This window comes from Mauremys mutica, chromosome 1, assembly GCF_020497125.1.
Source record: "Mauremys mutica isolate MM-2020 ecotype Southern chromosome 1, ASM2049712v1, whole genome shotgun sequence".
NCBI lineage: Eukaryota > Metazoa > Chordata > Testudines > Geoemydidae > Mauremys > Mauremys mutica.
Window position 1 is genome coordinate 283,629 of NC_059072.1, and position 16,177 is coordinate 299,805.

A 16,177-nucleotide genomic window follows, 5' to 3' on the forward strand; every position below is an offset into this window, starting at 1 on the left:
GTACCTACATAATGGAGGACTGTATCCTGAAAACGATTTATGCATCAAAAAGGACAAAAACTCAATAGGAGCTCTCAGTGCTATGCTGTGGCAAAAAGAGCTAAAGTGCTCCTCAGATGTACCAATTGGAGTAGTGAGTAGAAGCAGAGAGGTAATGTTTTACCCCCTGTGTACGGCATTAGGGAGAGCGCTATTGGAATTCTGTGTCCTGTTCTGGCATCCACATTTTAAAAAGAATGTTGAAAAATTGGAGAATGTACAGTAAACAGCCACAGAAGTGATTTACAGGCTGAGGAAACTGTCTAATGTTGAGATACTTAGAGCTCAGGATGCTTAGTTTATCTAGGAAGAGACTCAGAGGTGACTTGCTTACACTGCATAAATACCTTTCACAGGGAGAAAATAAAGGGCAGTTTAATCTAGCAGAGAACGACATAACAAGAACAAATGGCTGAAAGCTGAAGTCAGACAAATTCCAATTAGAAATAAGGCAGAAATATTTAATGGTGAAGGTGATTAACCATTGGAACAAACTCCGAAGGTAAGTGGTGGATTCTCCATCTTGTGATGTCTTCCGATCAAGACTGGATGCCTTCCTGGAGTATATGTTTTAGCCAAACCCAAGTAATTAGGCTCAATACCAGGGTAAGTGGGTTAAATGTAATGGCCTCTGATATATAGGAAGTCATATAACATGATCTAATGGTCCCTTCTGGGGAGATGTTACAAAGCTAAGCGATGGAGCAACTTGATGATAGAAGCTATTCAGTTTACTTCCACGCTGAACTTCCTAGATGCATTTCTAGATTCTAATTTAACTATAATCAAATTAGCAAAAAGAAATAGATATTGTGGCCAGGTCAATGCAAACATCTGCTTACTGTGCAGCAGTAAAAGCAAATACAGATTCGGTTTTAACAAAAGGTTAGAGAATAGTACTGAAGATGGGTGGCATACATTCTACAAATTGATGGCACGTATCCCCAGGAGGTGATGCTCCGTTCTGGTCATCGTCATCTCAAAAGGGGTAAAGCAGAACTAAGGGGCTTAAGAGACTGATAAAATGGCTGAGTCTGGAAAGACTTTCATGTAAAGAGAGACTGAAAGATTGGGATGACTTGGTTTACAGGAGAGGGAACATGAGAGGGATCCAGAATGACTGGAAGGGGAATGCTCCTACTCAACTTTTCTCATAACAAGGGCGCATACAATGAAACTAAAAGGCATCCTCTATGTATTACCATAGTTTGTTACTCCTTTACTGTATACAATGGGGCTGTATTAATGGAAGTCAGTGTTTTGAATTTCCTCACTCTTCTGTTTAAAATTCTTATTCTGGAAGTTGACTGGAGTTTTTCCACATTTAATTTCCCCCTCTCTTTTTTTTCCTCCCCTTCTCCCTGCTCCTCCTCTCACCCCAAAAGGAGAAACCCAGCACCAGTTGCAGGGTAGATGGCAGTTTCAGGGGAGCAGAATGCACTGAACGACAGGGTAACTCTCTCTGCTTCTCTTGAGCAAGTTCCTCTCCAGCCCAGCTCTGGCTCTAGCTGCCCATTCACAGGCTTTGCAGAACTGTCTGTGCTGGCAGGTCACTTTCCTCAAGTTTCAGAGTTACCCAGAGCACCCAGCACCTTTGTGAAAGGGAAATGCTGCCTAGGCCTTGGGCTGACCCTCTGCTCAGGGGTGAATTCACCCCCTGTGCTTGGAGAGAGCAGCTGCCCTTCCATGTGAAGCCTCTGCCACCATGGACTTCACAGCAGGTCTGTGCCTACGTAGCTGGGAATCACTTTGGTCTGCAATGTTCCACCTGCCAAGACACTTCCCTACCGAACCTGTCAAAGTGGCTCTTCTTTGGTGCAGGCCAGCTGCGTGCCCAGGACTCGGGGAGACGCCCTGCTGGACTTCAGCCCCTGTGTCATTCTCACAGTGTTGCTGAGGGAGATGCCTGTCCAGAATCTCCCCGCCCCAACACACAGGGTGAGACAGTGAGAGAGACGCCTGGCTGGAGCTGTCCTCTTCCCCACCCCCATCACTGAGGGAGACTTTCCCCAGCACCCCAGTAATCAGTGACTCTCTGACCCTTTCTTTCCATGCAGCAGAAGCAGCAGGATCACTGACTGACAGCCCCATGGGGAAGGGGCTGGGACTGGCTCCTTCATCCCTGGGTTTCAGTGAGTGATAGAGCCCAGAGCAGAGGCTGCAGAGCGACTTACCCAGCAGGGTGTCCTGTCGCTGGGTCCATCAGTCCGGCGGAGCAACATGGGCATGGCAGAGAGGAGGGGGTGGCTGCACCTCTGCCCTTGGGAGTCGGAGGGATGGCAGCTCACACTCGCACCAAATGCTCCGTGAACAGGAAAGATCACGGAAATGCCTGGGTCTCACTCACCGGCCTGAGGAAGAACCTGTCTGCTCCCTGGGTCTGAGGCTAGGGCTGCATGAAGGGCGTGGTATTTAACCCTGGGTGAGGGAGCCCGGGGGGACAGACTCTCAAAGGCAGCTCCGACGGGAACAGAGCCCTGTAAAAACACGCCCCCTTCCCACTCCACCCCCATGGGGCTTCTCGGGTGTTCGTGTTGGATCTAAGTCTGATGGATGAAGCCCAGAATGTCGGCTTTACTGGGCCTCCCCTAGCTCCCAATCTTCCAATCCCAGGCCCCACCTCTAGGTCCCCACTTTTGAATCCCAGCAAAAGGGCTTTATGGAGTTTCCAGACCCACTTTTCTGTTTTCCCAGAGTTCAGTTTAGTGCAGAAAGTGCACCCCTTGGATATACAGCCTGCCAGGTTGCAGGTCATGTCACACTGAAGCCCTCACCCTTTCCCCCTCTCTTGCTCTCAGTCAGCAGTAGACAAACCTGAGCACCCTGCACATATCTGTGTTGTTGAGAGGCAATTCTATATCCTGGAGCAGTGTGAGTGCACCCCAGGCAGCAGGATAGCTGGGGGTGGGCCAGATACACAAACTGGATGCTGGTGGAGGAAGTCTCAGTCGCTCTAGTCAGTGCAAGTCACTGCATCCTTAAGCCATAGTGGTAGCCAAAGCAGAGTTTTTTGTGCACCTCTGCCATTGCATCTGCCCAATCCAGAACAGCAGTGCTGCCTGGAGCTGGGGCCAGGCTGGGTAACATGCAGCATAGTCAGAGCAGCAAGGAATTGTAAACCTACTTCTCAGAGGGCAGTCTGAATTGGAGCTGACGGCTTCCCTGGGAACTGCATCAGGCAGAGAGAAGAAATGCACTGTCTATACAGCTGGTTCTCCCCAGTTCCACGTTCTCAGACTTGCAGTGGAGTCTTTCATGGCAGTCTAAAGCCAGCAGAGATGATGGGCCCTTTACTGATGGGGATTCAGGAGGGCCAGCTGCCCGCCTTGCTTACAGAAGTGTGGGTTAGATGCTGACAAATGAAACCATCTGTGGATGTTACTGACCACCTCAGTTACAGTCCTGATTTGAACCTCCTGCTGTCAGGGAAGCTGATTATTGAGCCTGGTGCCAACCCCCGAGTCCAGCTACAAGCTTTGATTCCTGCTGTGCTGGTTTCAGCGCCGAGAATGGACTGGGGACTGCATAAGTGCCAATGATCTGTTCTGTTCAGGTTTTTGCTCTTCACCCATTCTGGTGTTATCCAACTGCCTTCCCCTCCAAATCTTGAGGATCATGTGCATTCTGAGGCCACTGTGGACTTCCCTATGGGATCCTGCTGGAGTGAACAGGAGCACTTCATACAGGTGCACTCAAGCAGGAAAGGTGTGATGAAGTGGAAAATGTCTGTAATAGTTTTATGAAGCCTACACTTGCCTCAGTTTCCCTCTGACCTTTGCATTGCTACCCAGTGGGGAAAACAGGGTGAAGTCTGCTCTTGGAAGCACCATAGGACATGAGGGGTAGGTGCCGCTTTGCTGCAATGAATAGGGTCATTAAGGAATTGGTTGAAACTCATCCAATTCAACAGCGGGTCCATAGGGACTCTGGAAGCCCCAACAACTGAACAATTGACACTTAACAGCGGGAAGCTCCGGCAAGTAGGGCTGAGAGCTCAGCATGGCCCAGCCTGGAGACAAAGGACTGGGGGTTGACCTGTAGAGGATAAAGAGTGGACTGCAGGAAGAAACTGGCTTTCTCTCCTGGGACTGACTAAGAGGTCAGAGAGAGATGGAGCCTAAGATGGAATCCACCACAGCTTGGCTGTTGGATTGCTATGACTTGACCAGATGGACTATGTAGTTTTTTAATAAGAACATAAGAACGGCCACATTGGGTCAGACCAAAGGTCCATCTAGCCCAGTGTCCTGTCCTGTCCTCTGACAGTGGCCAATGCCAGGTGCCCCAGAGGGAATGAACAGAACAGGGAATCATCAAGTGATCCATCCCGTCACCCATTCCCAGCTTCTCGCAAACAGAGGCTAGGGACCAGGGGCGGCTCTAGCCATTTCGCCGCCCCAAGCACGGCGGCATGCCGCAGGGGGCGCTCTGCCAGTCGCTGGTCCCGTGGCTCCGGTGGACCTCCCACACGCATGCCTGCGGATGCTCCACCGAAGCCGCGGGCCCAGAGGACCCTCCGCAGGGACGCCTGCGGGAGGTCCACCGGAGCTGCCTGCCGCCCTCCCGGCGACCGGCAGAATGCCCCCCGCGGCATGCCGCACCAAGCACGCGCTTGGCGTGCTGGGGCCTGGAGCCGCCCCTGCTAGGGACACCATCTTGGCTAAGAGCCATTGATGGACCTATCCTCCATGAATTTATCTAGTTCTTTTTTGAACCCTGTTATAATCTTGGCCTTCACAACATCCTCTGGCAGGGAGTTCCACAGGTTGACTGTGCGTTGTGTGAAAAAATACTTCCTTTTGTATGTGTTACATCTGCTCCCTATTAATTTAATTTGGTGACCCCTAGTTCTTGTGTTATGAGAAGGAGTAAATAACACTTCCTTATTTACTTATTCATAGATTCTAGGACTGGAAGGGACCTCGAGAGGTCATTGAGTCCAGTCCCCTGCCCTCATGGCAGGACCAAATACTGTCTAGACCATCCCTGATAGACATTTATCTAACCTACTCTTAAATATCTCCAGAATGGAGATTCCACAACCTCCCTAGGCAATTTATTCCAGTGTTTAGCCACCCTGACAGTTAGGAACTTTTTCCTAATGTCCAACCTAAACCTCCCTTGCTGCAGTTTAAGCCCATTGCTTCTTGTTCTATCATTAGAGGCTAAGGTGAACAAGTTTTCTCCCTCCACCTTATGACACCCTTTTAGATACCTGAAAACTGCTATCATGACCCCTCTCAGTCTTCTCTTTTCCAGACTAAACAAACCCAATTCTTTCAGCCTCCTTCATAGGTCATGTTCTCAAGACCTTTAATCATTCTTGTTGCTCTTCTCTGGACCCTCTCCAATTTCTCCACATCTTTCTTCAAATGTGGTGCCCAGAACTGGACACAATACTCTAGTTGAGGCCTGACCAGCGCAGAGTAGAGCGGAAGAATGACTTCTCGTGTCTTGCTCACAACACACCTGTTAATGCATCCCAGCATCACATTTGCTTTTTTTGCAACAGCATCACACTGTTGACTCATATTTAGCTTGTGGTCCACTATAACCCCTAGATCCCTTTCTGCTGCACTCCTTCCTAGACAGTCTCTTCCCATTCTTTGTGTGTGAAACTGATTGTTCCTTCCTAAGTGGAGCACTTTGCATTTGTCTTTATTAAACTTCATCCTGTTTACCTCAGACCAGTTCTCCAATTTGTCCAGATCATTTTGAATTATAACCCTGTCCTCCAAAGCACTTGCAATCCCTCCCAGTTTGGCATCATCTGCACACTTAATAAGCGTACTATCCCCACACCAGTCATGATTTTATAGACCTTTATCATATTCCCCCTTAGTCATCTCTTTTCCAAGCAGAAAAGTTCCCATTTTATTAATCTCTCCTCACATGGAAGCTGTTGCATGCATCTAATATTTTTTGTTGCCCTCTTCTGTACCTTTTCCAATTCTAACATATCTTTTTTGAGATGGGGGAACCACATCTGCATGCAGTATTTGAGATGTGGGCATACCATGGATTTATATAGAGGCAATATGATATTTTCTGTCTTATTATCTATCCTTTTCTTAATGATGCCCAACATTCTGTTTGCTTTTTTGACTGCCGCTGCACACTGAGTGGATGTTTTCAGAGAATTATCCACAATGACTCTAAGATCTTTCTTGAGTGGTAACAGCTAATTTAGACCCCATCATTTTATATGTATAGTTGGGGATATGCTTTCCAATTTGCATTATTTTGCATTTAACAACATTGAATTTCATCTGCCATTTTGTTCCCCAGTCACCCTGTTTTGTGCAACCCCTTTGTAACTCTTTGCAGTCTGCTTTGGAATTAACTACCTTGAGTAGTTTTGTATCATCTGAATATTTTGCCACCTCACTGTTCACGCCTTTTCCCAGATAATTTATCAATATGTTGAATAGGACTGATCTCAGTACAGACCCATGGGGGACACCACTATTTACCTCTTTCCACTTTGAAAACTGACCATTTATTCATACCATTTATTTCCTATCTTTTAACCAGTTACTGATCCAGGAGAGGACCTTCCCTCTTATCCCATGACAGTTTTCTTTGCTTAAGAGCCTTTGGTGATGGTCCTTCTGAAAGGCTTTCTGAAAGTCCAAGTATCTGATGAAGTGGGTTTTAGCCCACAAAAGCTTATGCTCAAATAAATTTGTTAGTCTCTAGGGTGCCACAAGTGCTTCTGTTCTTTTTCCAAGTACACTGTACACCGGATCACCCTTGTCCACATGCTTGTTGAGCCCCTCAAAGAATTCTAATAGATTGGTGAGGCATGATTTCCTTTTACAAAAAACATGTTGACTGTTCCACAACAAATCATGTTCATCTGTGTGTCTGTTAATTCTGTTCTTTACTATAGTGTCAACCAATTTGCCCAGTACTGAAGCCAGGTTTACCGGCCTGTAATTGCTTGGAGCACTTTTTAAAAATTGGCATCGCATCAGTGATCCTCCACTCATTCAGTACAGAAGCTGGTTTGAGTGATAGGTTACATACCACAGTTAGTAGTTCTGCAATTTCACATTTGAGTCCCTTCAGAACTCAGGGGTGAATATCATCATCTGGTCCTGGTGACTTATTACTGTTTAATTTATCAATTTGTTCCAAAACCTCCCTGTAGCAAGGCAGTGTGGTTCCCCACGGCTCTGGAGATATGAGCCTCTCCAGACACCAAAGTGGGCGGAGCCAGTGAATCCTGCGCCCGCCCCTCCAGAGGTCAGGGCGCAGGACAGGAAGTATAAAAGCCCAACCCCAGAGCTCATTAGAAGAACAACCACCGGAGAAGCCAGATGCCTGTGGACTAGCTCATGGTTGGGAGACCCCAGCAATCGGTGGCCGACCCATGGACTGGCCAGACCAGCTGATGCCTGATGCCAACCAGAGCTCAGAGGAGCTGCCAAGCCTGCCCTCGCAAGTTACCCAGAGGAGCTGCCAAGCCTGCCCCTCGCTGGGTACCCTGAGGAGCCCATGGTGCTGGACCCCATGGAGGATGCTGTCCGGACCCAGATACCTCTAGAGGGGGAGTCTGAAGTAGCCCGGGGGCAGCTGACCCTAGTCTGGCTGCAGCACTGCCAGAGCCTATGTCAGTGTGTTGTGGCCAGGATCCCCACTGACACAGCAGCAGGTCTTCTGCCGCTGCTAGGGCCCTGGGCTGGAACGCAGTGGAGTGTGTGGGCCTGCGTCCCCCCACCACCAAACCTGTAGGTGGCATCTCCCCCTCTCGCAGGACCTTCAGATCCAGGAGCCTGGGCTTGCTCATTATATAACAGTTGCTCATCTCCTGGAGGAGGACCTGAGCCCGTGACTCACTACTGTCCGCTGACTGGGTGTGAGTAACTGTTATGTTTTGCCTCTACTGCTGCCGTGGCATGAGACCCCCATGGCCAGGCTAATTCCCCGTCACAACTGGATGGAAGTAGCAAGGTGGTGTGGTTCCCCACCTCCCTGGAGAGGGACGAGCCCCGACCAAACCCCTCTACACTGCCCCATTGATGCCTGAATCTGGGACAGTCCCAAACCTGAGCCATTCTTTTTAGGTGACAGATCTGAGGAAATCTCCCTCACATTCTCAGCCGTGAAGACCGTTGCAAAGAATTCATGTAGTTTCTCCACAATGGCCTTATCATTCTTGAGTGCTCCTTTAGCATCTCGATTGTCCAGTGGCCCCACTGGTTGTTTAGCAGGCTTCCTGCTTCTGATGAACTTAAAACAATTTTGTTCTTACTTTTTGCGTCTTTGGCTAGTTGTTCATCAAATTCTTTTTTGGCCTTCCTAATTATATTTTTACACTTCACTTGCCAGAATTTATGCTCCTTTATACTTTCCTCAATAGGAATTAACTTTCACTTTTTAAAGGATGCCTTTTAGCCAGGATGGGTAAGGAATGGTGTCCCTAGCCTCTGTTTGTCAGAGGATGGAGATGGATGGCAGGAGAGTGATCACTTGATCATTGCCTGTTAGGTTCACTCCCTCTGGGGCACCTGGCATTGGCCACTGTCGGTAGACAGATACTGGGCTAGATGGACCTTTGGTCTGACCCGGTACAGCTGTTCTTATGTTCTTATGCTACTCACTGCTTCTTTTACTTTATTGTTTAGTCATGGTAGCATTTTTGGGGGGTCAACTTACTATGTTTTTTTTTAATTTGGGGTATATGTTTAAGTTGAACCTTTTTTATGGTATCTTTCAAAAGTTTCCATGCAGCTTGTAGTGATTCCATTTTTGGCACTGTACATTTTAATTTCACTTTAACTAATTTCCTCATTTGTGTGTAGTGCCCCTTGATGAAATTTAAATGCTACTCTTGTGGGTTGCTGTGGTCTCCCGTCCCCGCTGCCCCCATGCCCAGGGATGTTAAATTTAATTATATTATGGTCACTATTACCAAGTGGTTCAGCTAAATTCACCTCTTGGATCAGATCCTGTGCTCCACTTAGGCCTAAATCAAGTATTGTCTCTCCCCTTGTGAGTTCCAGGACTAGCTGCTTCAAGAAGCAGTCATTTAAGGTGTCAAGAAACTTTATCTTTGCATCTGCCCTGAGGGGACATGTATCCAGTAAAGATAGGGATAGTTGAATTCACCCATTATTACTGAGTTTTGCATTTTTACAGCCTCTCTAATCTCCCTGAGCATTTCACAGTCACTATCATCATCCTGGTCAGGTGGTCAGTAGTATATACTACTGCTATATTCTTATTATTCAAGCATGGAATTACTATCCATAGAGATTCTATGGTACAGTTTGGTTCATTTAAGACTTTTACTTTATTTGACTGTTTTCTTTCACATATAGTGCCACTCCCCCACCAGCATGACCTGTTCTGTCCTTCCAATATATGTAGTACCCTGGTATTACTGTGTCCTATTGATTATCCTCATTCCACTGAGTTTCTGAGATATCAATATCCTCATTTAATATGAGGCACTCAAGTTCACCCATCTTAATATTTAGACTTTTAGCATTGGTATATAGATGTAAGCAGTCAGAATGAGCTCTCCCCTGACATAGAATCATAGAATCTCAGGGTTGGAAGGGACCTCAGGAGGTATCTAGTCCAACCCCTGCTCAAAGCAGGACCAAACCCAACTAAATCATCCCAGCCAGGGCTTTGTCAAGCCTGACCTTAAAAACCTCTAAGGAAGGAGATTCCACCACCTCCCTAGGTAACCCATTCCAGTTCTTCACCACCCTACTAGTGAAAAAGGTTTTCCTAATATCCAACCTAAACCTCCCCCTCTGCAACTTGAGACCATTACTCCTTGTTCTGTCATCTTCTACCACTGAGAACAGTCTAGATCCATCCTCTTTGGAACCCCCTTTCAGGTAGTTGAAAGCAGCTATCAAATCCCCCCTCATTCTTCTCTTCTGCAGGCTAAACAATCTCAGTTCCCTCAGCCTCTCCTCATAAGTCATGTGCTCCAGCCCCCTAATCATTTTTGTTGCCCTCCGCTGGACTCTCTCCAATTTATCCACATCCTTCTTGTAGTGTGGGGCCCAAAACTGGACACAGTACTCCAAATGAGGCCTCACCAGTGCTGAATAGAGGGGAATGATCACATCCCTCGATCTGCTGGAAATGCCCCTACTTATACAACCCAAAATGCCATTAGCCTTCTTGGCAACAAGGGCACACTGTTGACTCATATTCAGCTTTTTGTCCACCCCTAGGTCCTTTTCTGCAGAACTGCTGCCCAGCCATTCGGTCCCTAGTCTGTAGCAGTGCATGGGATTCTGCCATCCTAAGTGCAGGACTCTGCACTTGTCCTTGTTGAATCTCATCATATTTCTTTTGGCCCAATTCTCTAATTTGTCTAATCTGGTGGTGAGCTGTGGAAAAGGACTTCAGGGGCTGATCTCATTTGCATGGGTACACCCACCCTGCCTAGCAAGATAGACTGTTTGCCCAAATGGTCACTTTGGTTTCTGTGGGATACCCAGTGTCTTTGTTATTGGGGCAGGAGTAATAAAGTGTTGTTATCCTGGTTATGTGAATCAAGGACAGTAGAACTGTACTTGGCATTTTATGACAGAGGGACTCGCCCTCACCTAAGTATTACTAACTAGGCAATGGACATGGGTTCCAAACTCCAGTGGACTGAGGGGGGGGGAGCTAGGGACAGGTATTTGTGCCTGGTGATAGGGGCTCCCTTCCGAGGGCCCTAAACACCACTTTTATCCTATCTTTCTCCAGTGTGCAATAACAGAGCTAATTTTGACTTCATTTGGAGTCTTGTTACATGGTATGGAACTGAAATCACTGATACCTGGGTCTAAGCACTAGCCCTACTTTGGGCTAGTGGTGCACTGGCACTGAGGCTCCCCTACTACTGGCTAAAATCACTGAGCACTGATGTCACTAAACAGCTGAGATTTCTGAGAACTGTGTTAAGTGGGTGGGGGGGCCTGAAGACAAGTCAATGAGCGGCTAGCAGGATGGCTGGCAGAGAGGAGCGAATAGCAGAGAGGCGCGGATAGTGGAGAGGCGTGGCAAGCGGAGCAGCCGGTGGAGAGGAGCGGATAGTGGAGAGGAGCAGCCGGTGGAGAGGAGCGGATAGTGGAGAGGCGTGGCGAGCGGAGCGGATAGTGGAGCAGAGCAGCCAGTGGAGAGGAGCAGATAGTGGAGAGGCGCGGATAGTGGAGAGGCGTGGCAAGCGGAGCAGCCAGTGGAGAGGAGCGGATAGTGGAGAGGCGCGGATAGTGGAGAGGCGTGGCAAGCGGAGCAGCCGGTGGAGAGGAGCGGATAGTGGGGAGGTGTGGCGAGCGGAGCGGATAGTGGAGCAGAGCAGCCAGTGGAGAGGAGTGGATAGTGGAGAGGCGTGGTGAGCGGAGCGGATAGTGGAGCGGAGCAGCTGGTGGAGAGGAGCGGATAGCGGGGAGGTGTGGCGAGCGGAGCGGATAGTGGAGCAGAGCAGCCGGTGGAGAGGAGCGGATAGTGGAGCGGAGCAGCCGGTGGAGAGGAGCGGATAGTGGAGAGGCGTGGCAAGTAGAGCAGATAGTGGAGCGGAGCAGCCGGTGGAGAGGAGCGGATAGTGGGGAGGTGTGGCGAGCGGAGCGGATAGTGGAGCGGAGCAGCCGGTGGAGAAGAGCAGATAGTGGAGAGGCGTGGCAAGCGGAGAAGATAGTGGAGCGGAGCAGCTGGTGGAGAGGAGCGGATAGTGGAGAGGCGTGGCAAGCGGAGCAGCCAGTGGAGAGGAGCGGATAGTGGAGAGGAGCAGCCGGTGGAGAGGAGTGGATAGTGGAGAGGTGTGGCGAGCGGAGCGGATAGTGGAGCAGAGCAGCCAGTGGAGAGGCGTGGTGAGCGGAGAAGATAGTGGAGCGGAGCAGCCGGTGGAGAGGAGCAGATAGCGGGGAGGTGTGGTGAGCAGAGAAGATAGTGGAGCGGAGCAGCCGGTGGAGAGGAGCGCATAGCGGGGAGGTGTGGCGAGCGGAGAAGATAGTGGAGCGGAGCAGCCGGTGGAGAAGAGCGGATAGTGGAGAGGCGTGGCGAGCGGAGAAGATAGTGGAGCAGAGCAGCCGGTGGAGAGGAGCGGATAGTGGAGAGGCGTGGTGAGCGGAGCAGATAGTGGAGCAGAGCAGCTTGGTGGAGAGGCGCGGATAGTGGAGTGGAGCGACTGGCAGAGAGGAGCGGATAGCGGAGAGGCATGGCGAGCGGATAGCAGGGCAGCTGGCAGAGAGACGCAGCTGGAAGTGAAGACTGCGGCAGAACCCCATGGAGAGGTGTGGCAATCAACCCAAGCATGTGAGATGCCCCCCTCCCATATCTCCCCCCACTTCCACCCAGGCTGGGAGGTAAACTCTGCAGAGGAACTTCTGAACTCTGGGGGCTGCACTGACCAAGGTCAGAAACTGTGGGTGGCGTGACTGTTGGGTTGCTGGAGTTAAGACCCTTAGGGGAAAAGGACACTGCCAAACTTACTTGGGATGGGTCTTTTGCTCACGGTTTTTGATATGAATCCTGTTTGTGGTGTTTCCCCAATATAATGCTGCAACTCACTACTGTCCGCTGACTGGGTGTGAGTAACTGTTATGTTTTGCCTCTACTGCTGCCGTGGCATGAGACCCCCATGGCCATAGAATCATAGAATCATAGAATCTCAGGGTTGGAAGGGACCTCAGGAGGTCATCTAGTCCAACCCCCTGCTCAAAGCAGGACCAAACCCAACTAAATCATCCCAGCCAGGGCTTTGTCAAGCCTGACCTTAAAAACCTCTAAGGAAGGAGATTCCACTACCTCCCTAGTGGAATCCTCCCATTCCAGTTCTTCACCACCCTACTAGTGAAAAAGTTTTTCCTAATATCCAACCTAAACCTCCCCCTCTGCAACTTGAGACCATTACTCCTTGTTCTGTCATCTTCTACCACTGAGAACAGTCTAGATCCATCCTCTTTGGAACCCCCTTTCAGGTAGTTGAAAGCAGCTATCAAATCCCCCCTCATTCTTCTCTTCTGCAGACTAAACAATCCCAGTTCCCTCAGCCTCTCCTCATAAGTCATGTGCTCCAGTCCCCTAATCATTTTTGTTGCCCTCCGCTGGACTCTCTCCAATTTATCCACATCCTTCTTGTAGTGTGGGGCCCAAAACTGGACACAGTACTCCAAATGAGGCCTCACCAGTGCTGAGTAGAGGGGGATGATCACATCCCTTGATCTGCTGGAAATGCCCCTACTTATACAACCCAAAATGCCATTAGCCTTCTTGGCAACAAGGGCACACTGTTGACTCATATTCAGCTTTTCGTCCACTGTAACCCCTAGGTCCTTTTCTGCAGAACTGCTACCCAGCCATTCGGTCCCTAGTCTGTAGCCAGACTAATTCCCCGTCACAACTGGATGGAAGTAGCAAGGTGGTGTGGTTCCCCACCTCCCTGGAGAGGGACGAGCCCCGACCAAACCCCTCTACACTGCCCCATTGATGCCTGAATCCTCCTCCTTTATTAAAAGTATTTTGCTACACTCAGACTCCGTGCTTGCAAGAGGGGAAGTATTGCCTTGTAGAGGCGCCCGGGGGGGTGGTATGTAATTGTCCCAGGTCACTGAGTGGGGGCTTGAGCCAGTTTTGCATTGTGTTATTGAAATGGAACCCCTGGATACTGAACCCGGCCCTTGTTGCTGCCAACTCTGACGGGCAGGAGAGTTATGTAAGCACTTTAAAAAGTTGGAACTTTTTAACTGTCTGCTGTTATGTGATGTAATTGAATGGGACTGTTTTTCATTTGACTGTTTCTCATCAGATCCTACCCATATTTTATCATCTTCCATCCTCTCCTCTGCTCCAGTTTCATTTGTCTCTGCTAACCCAAGGACTTCCAATGCTGTGGTCCAGTTCACTAATAAATCATACTCTGTTTTGAAAATGCTGCTTGGTGTCATTGCAAATACATATACAGGTGCATTAGTCCCTACCAAGGGCCAGCCTTTGCCTAGAGAATTCCCCAGCCTCCTCCAGCTGTCTTCCTGGTAGAGATTTAAAATGATCCACCCTCTCTGCTGCAGTGATTTCAGCCAGCACATGGGAGCTGGCCCTCGGTACTCCAGGCTTCTTCCCTTCTAGCCTCCTGGAACCCCTTGCCACTCCAGGGTATCGCAGAGATGGGGAAGGTGCATCAGGGACTGTATTGAGCCCCACTCATCAACACAACCTTAATATTACATAAAAGTAATGTCTTCCTATCGAGGCAGAGGCCTGTCCCACTGCATTCACTTGTATTTAAAATAGAGCTGTGTTTCCCTTCCCAAGGGCATGTGGCCATTCTCTTTAATACTTTAGAGTCAGAGGCCAGTGTTCTGATTATTAATTGCATGGTTTATAGAACATGTGATGGGCCTGTACAGAACATTTTGGAGTCACAGTCCTGGCTCAAGGGACCTTGCAGTCTTGAAAGGCAAACAGTAATCAATGATTCAGGCACACAAAGCCCCTGGGAGCAGGAGGTGGGTCTATCACACAGAGCTGTGAGATGTGTGTGTTTGAAATAATAATGGGACTTTGCTGGATGGTGGATTAAAACTCATGAAGGTGACAGAGGAAGCATTTGCTGTGGTGGCTGCAAAGCAGACAGACCCATTTCTGCTCCTGGGGATCAGGGCCAGCATGCGCCTAACTCATCTTGCATCCATTGCAGGCTACCAAACGTCCATAAACTTTTCTAACATCTTCACTTATCTTCTCTTGTCTCCTGCAGGTGGGGTTTCTAATACAATGTGAGCATTTCTGGCACCTCCTGCACATTTTAATGCATGGATTTGATGCCAGAAAGGTCCCTGTGCTGTGCTCTGGGTAACTGGATTTACTGCTAACTGAAAGTTTGGTTGGTTGGTTAGTTATTTTATACAAAACTCAGGATGTTGTGGGAGCTCCAGGCATGCTACAGCTGCTAAAGGGGCTGCAGTAAAGTTTCTACCAGTTGGGTGCAAGGAGGGAACTTTCTGCAGTACCATAGAATCCAATTTGTTAAGGTTGTTTCAGATTTTAATCTTGTCCTCCAAAGTGCTTCCAACCCCTCCCAGCTTGGTGCCATCTGCACACTTTTGTAAACATCCTCTCCACTGCGTTATCCCAGTCATGAATTAAAGTATTGAACAATACCAGACCCAGGACAGCCCCTTGCAGGACTCCATTAGATGTGTCCTCCCAGTTTGACAGTGAACCATTGATAACTACTTTTTGAGTACAGACCTTCAACCAATTCGGCACCCTCCTTGTAGGAAATGTATCTAGACTGCATTTCCCTAGTTTGCTTATGAGAATGTTCTGTGGGACTTTGTCAAAAGCCTGACTAAAATCAAGATATACCATGACTATTACTCAGGGCCGCCCAGAGGATTCCGGGGGCCCGGGGTCTTCGGCGGCGGGGGGTCCTTCTGTTCCGGGACCCGCCACCAAAGTGCCCCAAAGACCCACAGCAGGGACCCCCCGCCGCCGAATTACCGCCGAAGCGGGACCCGCCGCCGAAGTGCAGCCCCCGCCGCGGGTCTTCAGGGCACTTCAGCGGCGGGTCCCGGAGCGGAAGGGCCTCCCACCGCCGAATTACCGCCGAAGACCCGGCTGCACTCTGGCGGCGGGTCCCGCTTCAGCGGTAATTCGGCGGCGGGGGGGTCCTTCTGTCCCGGAGAGGAAGGACCCCCGGCCAGCGAAGACCGGGAGCGAAGAAGCTCCGGGGGCCCGGGCCCCGCGAGAGTTTTCCAGGGCCCCTGGAGCGATTGAAGGACCTCACTCCAGGAGTCCCGAAAAACTCTCGTAGGGGCCCCTGCTGGGCCTGGGGCAAATTGCCCCTCTTGCCCCCCCCCCCCTCTGGGCGGCCCTGCTATTACTTACCCCCTTACCCCAGCCACTAGTCCAGAACCCTGTCAAAGAAGGAAATTAGGTTGGTATGATTTGTTCTTGACAAATCCATTCTGAGCTTTTCTTATAATCCCATTGCCCTCTAGGTGCTTGCAAACTGATTGATTGATAATTTGTTTGAGTATCTTTCCAGGTTTCAAAGTTAGGCTGACTAGTCTATAATTTCCTGCATCCTCTTTGTTTCCCTTTTTAAGGATACATATTATGTTTGTTTTTCTTCAGTCATCTGGGACCTCACTCATCCTCCAAGAGTTCTTGAAGA